Source organism: Pan troglodytes, chromosome 21 (assembly GCF_028858775.2).
Source record: "Pan troglodytes isolate AG18354 chromosome 21, NHGRI_mPanTro3-v2.0_pri, whole genome shotgun sequence".
Taxonomy (NCBI): Eukaryota; Metazoa; Chordata; class Mammalia; order Primates; family Hominidae; genus Pan; species Pan troglodytes.
The window spans coordinates 56,449,103-56,461,556 of record NC_072419.2 but is presented as its reverse complement, the minus strand read 5'-3'; the positions used below and the strand labels follow the sequence as shown (position 1 = coordinate 56,461,556).

The 12,454-nt window shown below is 49.1% G+C and overlaps 2 long non-coding RNA genes across 2 annotated transcripts; one reads left to right on the top strand and one right to left on the bottom strand.

The window, feature by feature from the left end:
* Positions 1 to 662: 662 nt before the first annotated feature.
* Positions 663 to 1,765, bottom strand: LOC107970054 (uncharacterized). The gene is made up of 3 exons (XR_001712289.3): positions 1,462 to 1,765; positions 1,233 to 1,327; positions 663 to 1,051 (listed from the first exon to the last, which is right to left on the bottom strand). It is a non-coding gene; the product is annotated as an uncharacterized LOC107970054 (long non-coding RNA).
* Positions 1,766 to 8,031: 6,266 nt separating this feature from the next.
* LOC107969919 (uncharacterized) lies at positions 8,032 to 11,515 on the top strand. The gene is made up of 2 exons (XR_001712084.4): positions 8,032 to 8,235; positions 11,185 to 11,515. It is a non-coding gene; the product is annotated as an uncharacterized LOC107969919 (long non-coding RNA).
* Positions 11,516 to 12,454: the final 939 nt, after the last annotated feature.

Genomic DNA, 12,454 nt, shown 5'->3' with positions numbered 1-12,454 from the left:
TGCTATCTCTGCTCACTGCAACCTTCACCTCCCAGGTTCAAGCGATTCTCCTGACTCAGTCTCCCGAGTAGCTGGGATTACAGGCGCCCGCCACCACGCCTGGCTAATTTTTTTTGTATTTTTAATAGAGACAGTGTTACACCATTTTGGCCAGGCTGGTCTCGAACTCATGACCCCAGGTATTCCACCTGCCTCAGCTTCCCAAAGTGCTGGGATTACAAACATGAGCCACTGCACCCCGCCAAGGGTTGTAGTTCTTAAAGTCTTTCTTTATCAGGCATATAAGCATGAGACCCCTCTCTTCATGGTCTTCCTCTATTTGTGAAGGTTTTCTTAACATTAGTGACACCAGGCCAGGCGCGGTGGCTCACGTTTGTAATCCCAGCACTTTGGGAGGCCGAGGAGGGCAGATTATGAGGTCAGGAGATCGAGACCACGATGAAACCCCGTCTTTACTAAAAATGCAAAAAATTAGCTGCGCGTGGTGGCGGGTGCCTGCAGTCCCAGCTACTCGGAGAGGCTGAGGCAGGAGAATGGTGGGAAGCTGGGAGGCGGAGCTTGCGGTGAGCCGAGATCGCACCACTGCACTCCAGCCTGGGCAACAGAGCAAGACTCTAACTAAAAAAAACCAAAACAAAACAAAAAACATTAGTGACACCATCTTGATTCTGACAACTGTCACACATTTTTTTATTGTGGTAAAATATTTAACAGAATATTTATATTTTTCTCCATTATTAAGTGTACAATTCAGTGGCATTAAATGCATTCACACTAGGCACAGTGGCTCACACCTGTAATCCCAGCACTTTGGGAGGCCAAGGCGGGAGAATTACTTGAGCCCAAGTGTTCAAGACCAGCCTGGGCAACATAGCGATACCCCCATCTCTACAAAAAAATACAAGAAAAATCAGCCAGGCGTGATGGCACGCACCTGTAGTCCCAGCTACTCGGGAGGCTGAGGTGGGAAAATCACTTGAGCACGGGAAGTCGAAGCTGCAGTGAGCTAGGATTGCACCACTGCAGTCCAGCCTGGGCAACAGAGTAAGACCTTGTCACAAAAGAAAAGAAAAGAAAAAAAATTCACAATGCTGTATACTCGTCATAACTCTGTATCCAAAACTTTTCCATCATCCCCAACACAAACTCTGTCCTCATTCAACAATTCCCCCCTCTCTCCAGGTAATCTCTATTCTATTTTCCATCTCTCAGAATCTGCCCATCCCAGGTACCTCATACAACATTGTCCTTCTGTGTCTGGCTTCTTTCACTGAGCACAATGTTTTCCAGGTCCATAGGTGTTGTGGTCTGTGTTGGAATTTTCTTCCTGGGACAAAACAAGGCCTGTCTGACTCCAGGGCTGCCCCCGATCCCCCACGCCCACCTGCCTGTCCCCTCCGCAGGCCTCAGTGCTTCTGTCTGTAGGAAGGGAAGGGCTGGGCGGCCTGCTGGGCTGGTCACCTGCCACCTTGCCGTCAGCGCCTTCCCTCGCGTTAATCACTGCTCGGCCAGAAAACCGAAACCCCTGAACGCCGCAACAGGGACTCTCCCACAGGGAACGGGTTACAGAGACGACGGTGGAGGCAGAGGCCGAACGGGATGGGGAGGACGCTCCGAGAAAGAAATCGCAGCCGCAGAGAGCCACTGCCACCTCTAAGCTGGAGGGGCTGGTAAGGTTGCTGTAGCCCAGGGCCTGCGTCACTCCGCAAAGCTGGAGGCACAGGGGCCTGTCCCGGGGCGCTCCCCGACCGGGGCCTCCGGTTGGCCAATAGGAACTCACCGGACGCGAGCCTGGGAAAGGCGCCGCAGGGTCAGCTCTGGGATACACAGAGCAGAGCTGCAGAGGGCGGAGCTTGGATCGGAAGGCAAAGAGCCCCCGCCCCCGCCCGACAGACCCTCCCTCCCTGGTCAACTCCTACCAGGCAGCCCCCACTGTGGCTCCAGCCCTGGCTTCTCGGACCCAGCTTCCTTCTGTCCCGCTGGCCTGGGTGGAGCGCCTCCAGCTGTGGCCAATGCTTCACCTGGCCTTTCTGCATCTCGGCTCGTCCGTCCTCTGTGTAAGCAATGCCTGTATTCCATCCCTTCTGTCTGAAATGCCTAGGGTGGTCTCCCTCTTCCAGACTGGCCCCCAGTGAGACACCAGTGGTGCTGTCGTTTACAGAGTGGCCACAGTGCTACCACGGGAGGTTAGTGGATGGCTGAGTCATGAACCAGAAAGGAGGGCAGAAGTGAGGTGAGATGGGTCCCCAAGGCAGGGCCACTCCGTAGTAAGTGCAGGATCTCAAGGCAGACCCTGAGCTTTACAGAGACGTTGAGTGGCCACAATCAGGCCCCCAGCTCAGCCAGTGGACGGGCTCCATGTGGCACTGGGCCAAAGAAACCAGCCTCCACTGAGGGCCTCCTGTGTGCCCAGCTGTATTCCCACGTCAACCCCATCTCAGTTGGCAGGGCTCACCGTAATAGAGGACTGCAGACTGTGTGGTTTAAACAACAGAGATTGTTGTCAAGGTGTGAGCGGGGCTGGCTTCTCCCGCAGCCTCGCTGCGGGGCTTGTAGATGGCCGCCTTCTTGCTCTGGGCTCACATGGCCCTCCCTCTGTTTGTGTCCAAATTTCCTCTTCCTATGAAGACAACGATTATATTGGATTAGGGTCCACCCTAATGACCTCATTTTTACTTAATTACCATTTTTTTTTTCAAGAGGGAGCTTCACTCTGTGACCCAGGCTGGGGTGCAGTGGCGGGATCTCGGCTCACTGCAACTCCCGCCTCCCGGGTTCCAGCAATTCTCCTGCCTCAGCCTCCCGGGTAGCTAGGATTACAGATGTTCACCACCATGCCCAGCTAATTTTTGTATTTTTCATAGAGATAGGGTTTCACCATGTTGGCCAGGCTGGTCTCGAATTCCTGACCTCAAGTAATCTGCCCACCTCCACCTCCCAAAGTGCTGGGATTACAGGCGTGAGCCACTGTGCCTGGCCACTTAATTACCCCTTTAAAGGCCTTATTTCCAAATACAGTAACATTCTGAGGTACTGGGGGTTAGAATCTCAACATAATTATTTGAAGGTCATCATTCAGCCTGTGACACCCCCCAGTTTCACAAGGTGGGCATTATCGGCCCTGTTTTCCAAATGAGGAAACTGAGGCCCAGAGAGTGGCTCACCCAAGGCCACCCAGAGCTGGGTCTCCTCAGGTCCAGGGCTCCCCACCCCCAACACCATGAGCAGGGCTGCTGCTCCACCTGCCAGCCCAGGGAATCTTCTGTCACTCTCTGTGACTGCCGCAGACCCTGGGAAACGGAGTCCAATCCCTCTTCCTTTCGTTCCCTCTGCTGTGTGTAATAAGATGATGACCCACCATTTATTGGCCCTTTCCTATGTGTGAGGCTCTTCCACTAGCATTTCTCATGCATTCCATACACACACACGACACGGCTCCTCTGGCTCTGCTCAAGCCTCCTCAGAGATGCCCTCCTCACACACCCCACTTGTAACAATGCCTACACCCACACCAGCACGCCTCCTGCTTTATTTTCACTTGTAGTGTCATAAATACCTGAAATTAGGCTGGATACGGTGGTTCACGCCTGTAATCCCGCCACTGGGAGGCCGAGGTGGGTAAATTACTTGAGGCCAGGAGTTCGAGACTAGCCTGGGCGACATGGAAAAACCCCATCTCTACTAAAATACAAAAATCAGCTGACTACTAAAATACAAAAGTTAGCCGACATGGTGGTGTGTACCTGTAGTCCCAGCTACTTGGCAGGCCAAGGCATGAGAATCACTGGAACCCAGGAGGTGGAGGCTGCAGTGACTGAGATGGCACCAGTGCACTCCAACCTGGGTGACAAACTGAGACTCTGTCTCAAAAATAAATAAATAAATAAAAATAATACCTGAAATTATATCACATGCATGCTTATTGGTTTGTTGTGTTCTCTGCACTAGACTGTAAGCTCCAGGAGGGCAGGACCCAGGCCTCATCCCCTGCTGTATCCCTGGCACCTAGATGAGATTGTCAGTCACTGACATCTTTATTGAAATGTTGTTTCAATAAATTATTAAATAAATTAATTCTTTCACCCAGCCCTCACCAATAATCTGTAACACGGGCCTTAGGATCCTTATTTTATTTTATTTTTTTTGAGATGGAGTCTTGCTCTGTCTCCCAGGCTAGAGTGCAGTGGCGTGATCTCAGCTCACTGCAACCTCTGCCTCCCAGGTTCAAGTGATTCTCTTGCCTCAGCCTCCCGAGTAGCTGGGATTACAGGCACACGCCACCACACCCAGCTAATTTTTGTATTCTTAGTAGAGATGGGGTTTCACCATGTTGGCCAGGCTGGTCTCGAACTCTTGACCTTGTGATCTGCCCGCCTCAGCCTCCCAAAGTTCTGGGATTAAAGGCATGAGCCACCACACCTGGCCCAGAATCCTTATTTTACAGAAGAAGAAAGTGAGGCTCAGAGAAAGTCCCAAATCCACCCAGGCTCACCCAGCTAGTAAGTAGTGAAGCTGGAATTTGAACCCAAGTCTATGCTTGCAACCTCCACACCCAGGCCACCTCCTTGCCTTGACCTTCCTTCCAAATCTCTCCCTGCTCTGTGCCTTCCCAAACCACCCTCACACAATTGCCCCGAACCTCTCTTATTCTAGAAATTCCCAATACGTAACCAAGCTGGGCTGCAGTATCCCTTTGTGCCAGCAGGTGTCACCAGAGAATCCAGAAAGCCATAGCCCGCGGTCTTGCACTCCAGAGCACAGATCATACTCTGATTTGCTTAATCACTTTTAAGGATATTTCCAAGTTTTTGCTCCACAAAGGAAGGCGCAGCTGCATCCTGGCACCTGTGTTCATGTGCTATGTGGTGAGAATTTCCCTGGGAATGGATTCCTAGAAATGCAATTGCAAAAGAGCAAAAATAATCTTTAAATTGCATAGATTTAAAGATTTGCTAAGCCGGGTTTACAACTGAGAAATGTGAGACCCAGAGAGGGCACATGGGTGGCTCAGGGGCACACAGCTAGCTAGTGGAAAGGCCAGATTTAGAACTAGTAGTACTAGCTCCTCTGGGCCAGGCACGGTGGCTTACACCTGTAATCCCAGCACTTTGGAAGGCCAAGGTGGGCAAATCACTTGAGCCTAAGAGTTCGAGACCAGCCTGGTAGAGTGAGACCTTGTCGTTAAAAAAAATACAGAAAAAAAATCAGCCAGGCACGGTGGTACACGCCTGCAATCCTAGCACTTTTGGAGACCAAGGTGGGCAGATCACTTGAATCCTGGAGTTTGAGATCAGCCTGGGCAACATAGTGAGACCATGTCTCTATAAAAAATACATATATATATCTCCAGCTGTGGTGGCACACATTTGTAGTTCCAGCTACTCAGGAGGCTGAGGTGAGAGGACTGCTGGAGCCCAAGAGGTCAAGGCAGCAGTGAGCCGTGATCACACCACTGCACTCCAGCCTGGGCAACAGAGCGAGACCCTGTGTCAGAAAGAACTAGCCTCCAGCCATGAATATTTCTACTGCACCTGGACGTTGCTCCCACCTAGGCTAAGGCAGAGTCTTTGTGCATGAATCTGTATGGGGGCCTGGATCTGACTGCTTCTTTGGTTATTCAATCATCCATTTATTCATTAGACAAACTACAATGGTGGGATACAGGCTCCATGCTGTAAGAAAGGTTCAAATAACAACTGCCTCCTAGTCAAAAAGTAGTTTGTTTTCCTCTCTCATATTAATCTGAATGAAAGTGATCCAGAGCTGCATAGTTGCTTTATGGTGTCAGGAACCCAGTCTTTTGCTATCTTGTGCTCTTTTTCTTGTTGAAGACAACTGACAGTTTTCATCTTATGGTCCAAAATGGCTGCCCAAGGCTGGACACGGTGGCACATGCCTGTAATCCCAGCACTTTGGGAGGCCAAGGTGGGCAGACCACTTGAGCTCAAGAGTTCAAGACCAGCCTGGGCAACATGGCGAAACCTCATCTCTACAAAAAAAAATTAACCAAGTGTGGCGGCAGGTGCCTGTTGTCCCAGCTACTTGGGAGGCTGGGTGGATCGCTTGAACCCGGGAGGTGGAGGTTGCAGTGAGCTGAGATCGCACCACTGCACTCCAGCCTGGGTGACAGAGTGAGACCCTGTCTCAAAAAAAAAACCCTATGTTGACTTCTAGTCAACATAGTACTGGTAGTTATAGCCAGTCAACATAGTACTGGTAGTTCTAGCCAGAGCAATTAGGAATGAAAAAGAAATCAGGCCGGGCGCGGTGGCTCACACCTGTAATCCCAGCACTTTGGGAGGCCGAGGCGGGTGGATCATGAGGTCAGGAGATCGAGACCATCCTGGCTAATACGGTGAAACCCCGTCTCTACTAAAAATACAAAAAAATTAGCTGGGCGCGGTGGCGTAGTCCCAGCTACTCGAGAGGCTGAGGCAGGAGAATGGCGTGAACCCGGGAGGTGGAGCTTGCAGTGAGCCGAGATCGAGCCACTGCACTCCAGCCTGGGCGAAACAGTGAGACTCCATCTCAAAAAAGAAAAGAAAAAGAAATCAAAGGCATCCAAACGGAAAGGAAGAAGTAAAATGATCTCTGCTCTCCAATGATATGATCTTATATGTAGAAACCCTAAAGATTTCACAAACTAAGAAAAAACTGTTAGAATTAATAAATGAATGCAGCAAAGTAGCAAGATACAAAGTCAGCACACAAAAATCAGTTACTTTTCTCTACACTGACAGTGAGTGATCTGAAACAAAAATTATAAAAACAATTTCATTTACAATAATATCAAAAAGAAGAAAATCCTTAGGAATTAATCCAAACAGTGAAAAACTTGTACAATGAAAACTACAAAACAGGCCAGGCTTGGTGGCTCCTGCCTGTAATCCCAGCACTTTGGGAGGCCAAGGTGGGCAGATCACCTGAGGTCAGGAGTTCAAGACCAGCCTGGCCAACAAGGTGAAACCCCACCTCTGCTAAAAATACAAAAAATCAGCCGGGCGTGGTGGCACTCGCCTGTAGTCCCAGCTACTTGGGTGGCTGAGGCAGGAGATTTGCTTGAACCTGGGAGGCGGAGGTTGCAGTGAACTGAGATAGCGCCACCGCACTCCAGCCTGGGTGACAAAGCAAAACTCCATCTCCAAAATAATAATAATAATAATAAGTGTTGGTGATGATGTAGAGAAATTGGAACCCTTGTGCACTGTTGGAATATAAAATGGAACAGCCAGGCCGGACGTGGTGGCTCACGCCTATAATCCTAGCACTTTGGGAGGCTGAGGCAGGTGGATCACTTGAGGTCAAGAGTTCAAGACCAGCCTGGCCAACATGGTGAAACCTTTTCTCTACTAGAATACAAAAATTAGCTGGGCATGGTGGCGCACACCTGTAATCCCAGCTACTTGGGTACCTGAGGCAGGAGAATGGCTTGAACCTGGGAGGCGGAGGTTGCAGTAAGCCAAGATCACGCCACTGCACTCCAGCCTGGACAACAAGAGCAAAACTCCGTCTCAAAAAAATAAACAAATAAACAATAAATAAATAAATAAATAAAATTTAAAAATGGAACAGCCAACCTGGAAAACAGTATGGCAGTTCTTCAACAAATTAAACACAGAAATTACCATATGATGCAGCAGTTCCACTTCTGGGTATATACCCAAAAGAATTGAAAGCAAGATCTTGAAGAAATATTTGTACACCCATATTCATTAGCAACAGTATTTACGATAGCTAAAAAGTGGAAACAACCTAAGTGCCCATCATCATCGATCGCATGAACAAACAAGCAAAATGTGGTCCTTCAGCCTTAAAAAGGAATGAAGTTCTGACTCAAGCTATAATGTGAATGAAAGAGAGAGAGAAAAAAAAAAAAAGAGAAGAGAAGAGAAAAGAAGAAAAGGCAGCCGCTTTTAAAATGAGCTGACCCCGAGCCAGGCTTCTAGGAGCCAGAGGTGACTCAGCAGAGGCCCCACCCTCGATTCGCATGGGGAGACATTCCGGGGCAGCCTCCCGCTGACGTGTCTCAGCACATAATCACAAAGAGCCAAGCACGCATGAGTCAGAAGCAGTTATATCCCTAAGTCATAAAGCAGCAGCTGGGCCCAAGATTCCTGGCATCCTTCCAATCTCACCTCCCCCGCCCTATTTACCCAGGAGCAAAAGAAGCGGAGGGAAGCAACACAGCGCAGCGTGACTACGTGCTTGATCTGTCTCCTCCTAATGGGCATGCAGGTTGGTTCCAGTTTCCAGCGATCCTAAACACACTTGGCTGGACCTCCCTGTGCCTACAGAGGTGGGATTTTGTGACATAGGTGGGGGGAAATGGAATTGCTGGGGTGAATTGTAGATCCACGGGAGCTCCATTGCAACAGAAAAAGGCATGCCTCTTCAGTTTACTTACAGGTCAGGATTTCTAACCTTGGCCCCATTGACATCCTGGACTGGGTCATTCTTTGTTGTCAGGCAGCGGGGGAACCGTCCTCTGTAGGATGTTTAGCAGCATCCGTGGCTTCTACCCACTAGATGCCAGTAAATCACCACCGCCAGTTGTGACAACCAAAAATTTCTCCAGACATTGCCTAATGTCCCCTGAGAGTCAAAATCACCCCCAACTGAGAACCATTGCTGTAACTGTACAGAGCCTATGAGGATGAGGAGGATTTCTTTTTCTTTTCTTTTTTTTTTAGACAGAGTCTCGCTGTGTCGCGCAAGCTGGAGTGCAGTGGCGCAGTCTCAGCCCTCTGCAACCTCTGCCTCCTGGGCTCAAGTGATTCTCCTGCCTCAGCCTCCCGAGTAGCCAGGATTATAGGCATGCGCCACCGTGCCCAGCCAATTTTTGTATTTTTAGTAGAGACGGGGTTTCACCATGTTGCCCAGGCTAGTCTTGAACTCCTGACCTCAGGTGATCCACCTGCCTCGGCCTCCCAAAGTGCTGGGATTACAGGCGTGAGCCACCGCGCCTGGCCTACGAGGAGGATTTCTAAGCACAGATTCTTTAAACAGGTTTTATGTGTTATTGACTTTCTTCTCTTTGGGCAGAAGGACATTTTACCTCCTTAGAAGGGGTGCAATGACATTGATAGTCACTAGTTTAAGAATAAGAGATGTCCCTTGCAAGCAGACTCAGAGAAAAAAAAAAGGGTCTCAGTTCCTAATTGGGATAAATAACCAGATTTGAATCTGAACGATAGAAATTAAATTATAGGCCAGGCGCAGTGGCTCACACCTGTAATCCCACTGCTTTGGGAGGCTGAGGCAGGCAGATGACGAGGTCAGGAGATCGAGACCATCCTGGCCAACATGGTGAACCCCATCTCTACTAAAACAAAAAATACAAAAATTAGGTGGGTGTGGTGGCGTGTGCCTGTAGTCCCAGCTACTCGGAAGGCCGAGGCAGGAGAATTGCTTTAACCTGGGAGGCAGAGGTAGCGGTGAGCCAAGATCATGCCATTGCACTCTAGCCTGGGCAACAAGAGCGAAACTCCATCTCAAAAAAAAAAAAAAAAGAAAGAAAGAAAAGAAGTTAAATTATAGCATTGCACCAATGTGACATTTTCTGATTTTAAAAACTATACAGATGTCCTGTAAGAGAATGTCTTTGTTCTTAAGAAATACACACTGAAGAATTTAGGGTAAAAAGGCATTATGTCTGTAACTGACTCTCAAATGGTTCCGAAAAAATGGTACACATGGAGAGAAAGAAGGATAAATCACGTGTAGCAAAATGTTGATAATTAGGGTATTGAGAGTTTATTGTACTATTCTTGCAACTTTCTGTAAATTTGAAAAAAAATTGAATTATTATTTTTAAAGGCTTTTTTTTTAGAAACTCACCTATGTTTTGTTCTAGTTTTTAAAGCAAGTTTTAATCTTGCTTTAAAGCAGGTCATTCCCACCTGCTCCCAGGAAAAGGAAAAACATCATTGTATGATTGTGCCCAGGATCTAGGCACAATTAGGGCACAGTCCCAAGAGGCTTCCAGAAAAAGGTTTTCAGTATAAGTGTGGCAGACAGGAAGATCTCTTGCGTATATTTGTAAAATGCCTGGAAAGAAATTCCACCGAACATGAACAGTGGGTGGTGATGGTCCTATTGTCTATTGTGTCCCTCTGTAACCTCCCTCTCCCTGCACTTGCCCCCTTCCCCAGGCAACCCAGGTGCCTTAGGGAAGTGACCCCATTCCCTGCCCTGTCTTGGAGGGCCGGATGAGTCAAAGAGTAATCTTATCCCTCTGCTAGTGAGTACAAATGAAGTCTGTGGGCCAACAAGGAGCGAGGAGCAGTTTCCTGGAAGCCCTGGGCTGGTGTTTGACTTGCTTTGAGATAGAATAAATGGGAGAAAGAGACTTTATGGGACATCTGGGCCTAGGGCTCCTGGATGCTGTGCTGAAAACACCACGTACAGAAGCCAGTCTAACCTTCTGGATGATGAGAGCCCAGATGCAGCACAGAGATGCCCCGGCCAACAATCAGCTGCTATCTGGATCCCATCTGAATCCCATGTCACCATGAATGAGGCCACCTTAGCCCAGCCAGCACAGCTGAAAGCCAGAAGCAGCCGCATGCACGAGCCCAGGGGAAGCCCACAGAGGAACCACCAGCCAACACACAGAATAGCAAGCAGTAACAACTCAGTGTTCTTAAGCAACTAAGATTAAGACAACAATTTTAAAATGAACCAGGCCCGGCCGGGCACGGTGGCTCTCACGCCTGTAATCCCAGCACTTTGGGAGGCCGAAGCAAGCGGATCACCTGAGGTTGGGAGTTCGAGACCAGCCTGACCAACATGGAGAAACCCCGTCTCTATTAAAAATACAAAGTTAGCCAGGCGTGGTGGCGCATGCCTGTAATCCCAGCTACTCAGGAGGCTGAAGTAAGGTTATAACATGGCCTGGCATGCAGTACGTGCTCAATAAATGCTCACCGTTATTGTTGATCATGCATTTCTGATCTTGTCCCCTATGCCATTCACTATGAGGGCTCACGATGACAGGCAAGAAACAAGTAATCTACTAGGGAAATAATTGGGGAACTCTCAGGAACACCAGGATGGCTAGAGAGCCTAGGAAAGCAGTTCATACAATGGAGGCCAAAAAGAAGGACTCGTGCCTGCCATGTGTGTGGCAGAAGCTTCCAAGTATCAACTATTAATAATATCATTTTCCTTTCTTATTATTAATAGAACCTCAGCTTTTAAGTTGGTCTCCGCAGAGGACAACTGCATTCTCCAGCCTCCTGTACAGCAGAGAGTGCCATGTGACTAAGACCAAGTTCTAACCAGTGGGATCAAAGCAGGGAAGTGTTGCCTTCTTTGCCCCTTCCTGCTGGCTGGAATATGACAAAACGGCTGCAGCATGAGCAACCTTCTTGGGCCCTGAGGTGGAAGCCACCTGTTGGTTGACAGACCAGATGGTGAAGTGACCAGATAGAAGGGGCCTGGTGATTGTGGATTCTGCCACACTACCTCTGGTCCCCTATACCTATGTGAAAGGAAAAGAAATGTCTGCCATGTTTGTGTGTGTGTGTGTGTGTGTGTCTGTGTAGTTTGTGTGTGTGTGTGTGTGTCTGCCATGTTTAAGCCACTATAACTTTGGGATATCTGTGGCTTATAGTCAAATCTAATCCAAACAAATGCACCTCTATGTCCCCCTCACAGATAAGAAGATTGATGCAAGGGAACCCCTGTTGTGGCCATAACACAAAGATAGCTTCAACCACCACCAACATGGAGCTGGACTCCACCCTTCCTGGCCTCCTGGCCTTTTATTCCCCGCTAATTCCTCTGGATTCCTAATGACTCCCATTCCCTGCATGCACACCAGGTACAGTCACATCTCCTGGCATTTACTCTTGCCATACCCACTGTCCAGCTTCCCTCCCTTATCTTTGTTTTCTTTTGTTTTTTGAGACGGAGTCTTGCTCTGTTGCCCAGGCTGGAGTGCAGTGGTGTGATCTCGGCTCATTGCAACCTCCGCCTCCCGGGTTCAAGCCATTCTCCTGCCACAGCCTCCCCAGTAGTTGAGATTACAGGCACAGGCACATGCCACCACGCCCAGCTAATTTTTGTGTTTTTAGTAGAGATGGGGTTTCCCATGTTAGCCAGGCTGGTCTCGAACTCCTGGCCTCAAGTAATCCGCCCACCTCGGCCTCCCAAAGTGCTGGGATTACAGGTGTGAGCCACCACACCTGGCACCTTACCTTACCTTTTCTCCTTGGTAAAAACATTGGAGAAGTTGGCCAGGCGCGGTGGCTCACACCTGTAATCCCAGCACTTTGGGAGGCCGAGGCGGGTGGATCACGAGGTCAGGAGATTGAGACCATCCTGGCTAACACGGTGAAACCCCGTCCCTACTAAACATACAAAAAAATTAGCCGGGTGTGGTGGCGCGCGCCTGTCGTCCCAGCTACTTGGGAGGCTGAGGCAAGAGAATGGCATGAACCCCAGAGGTGGA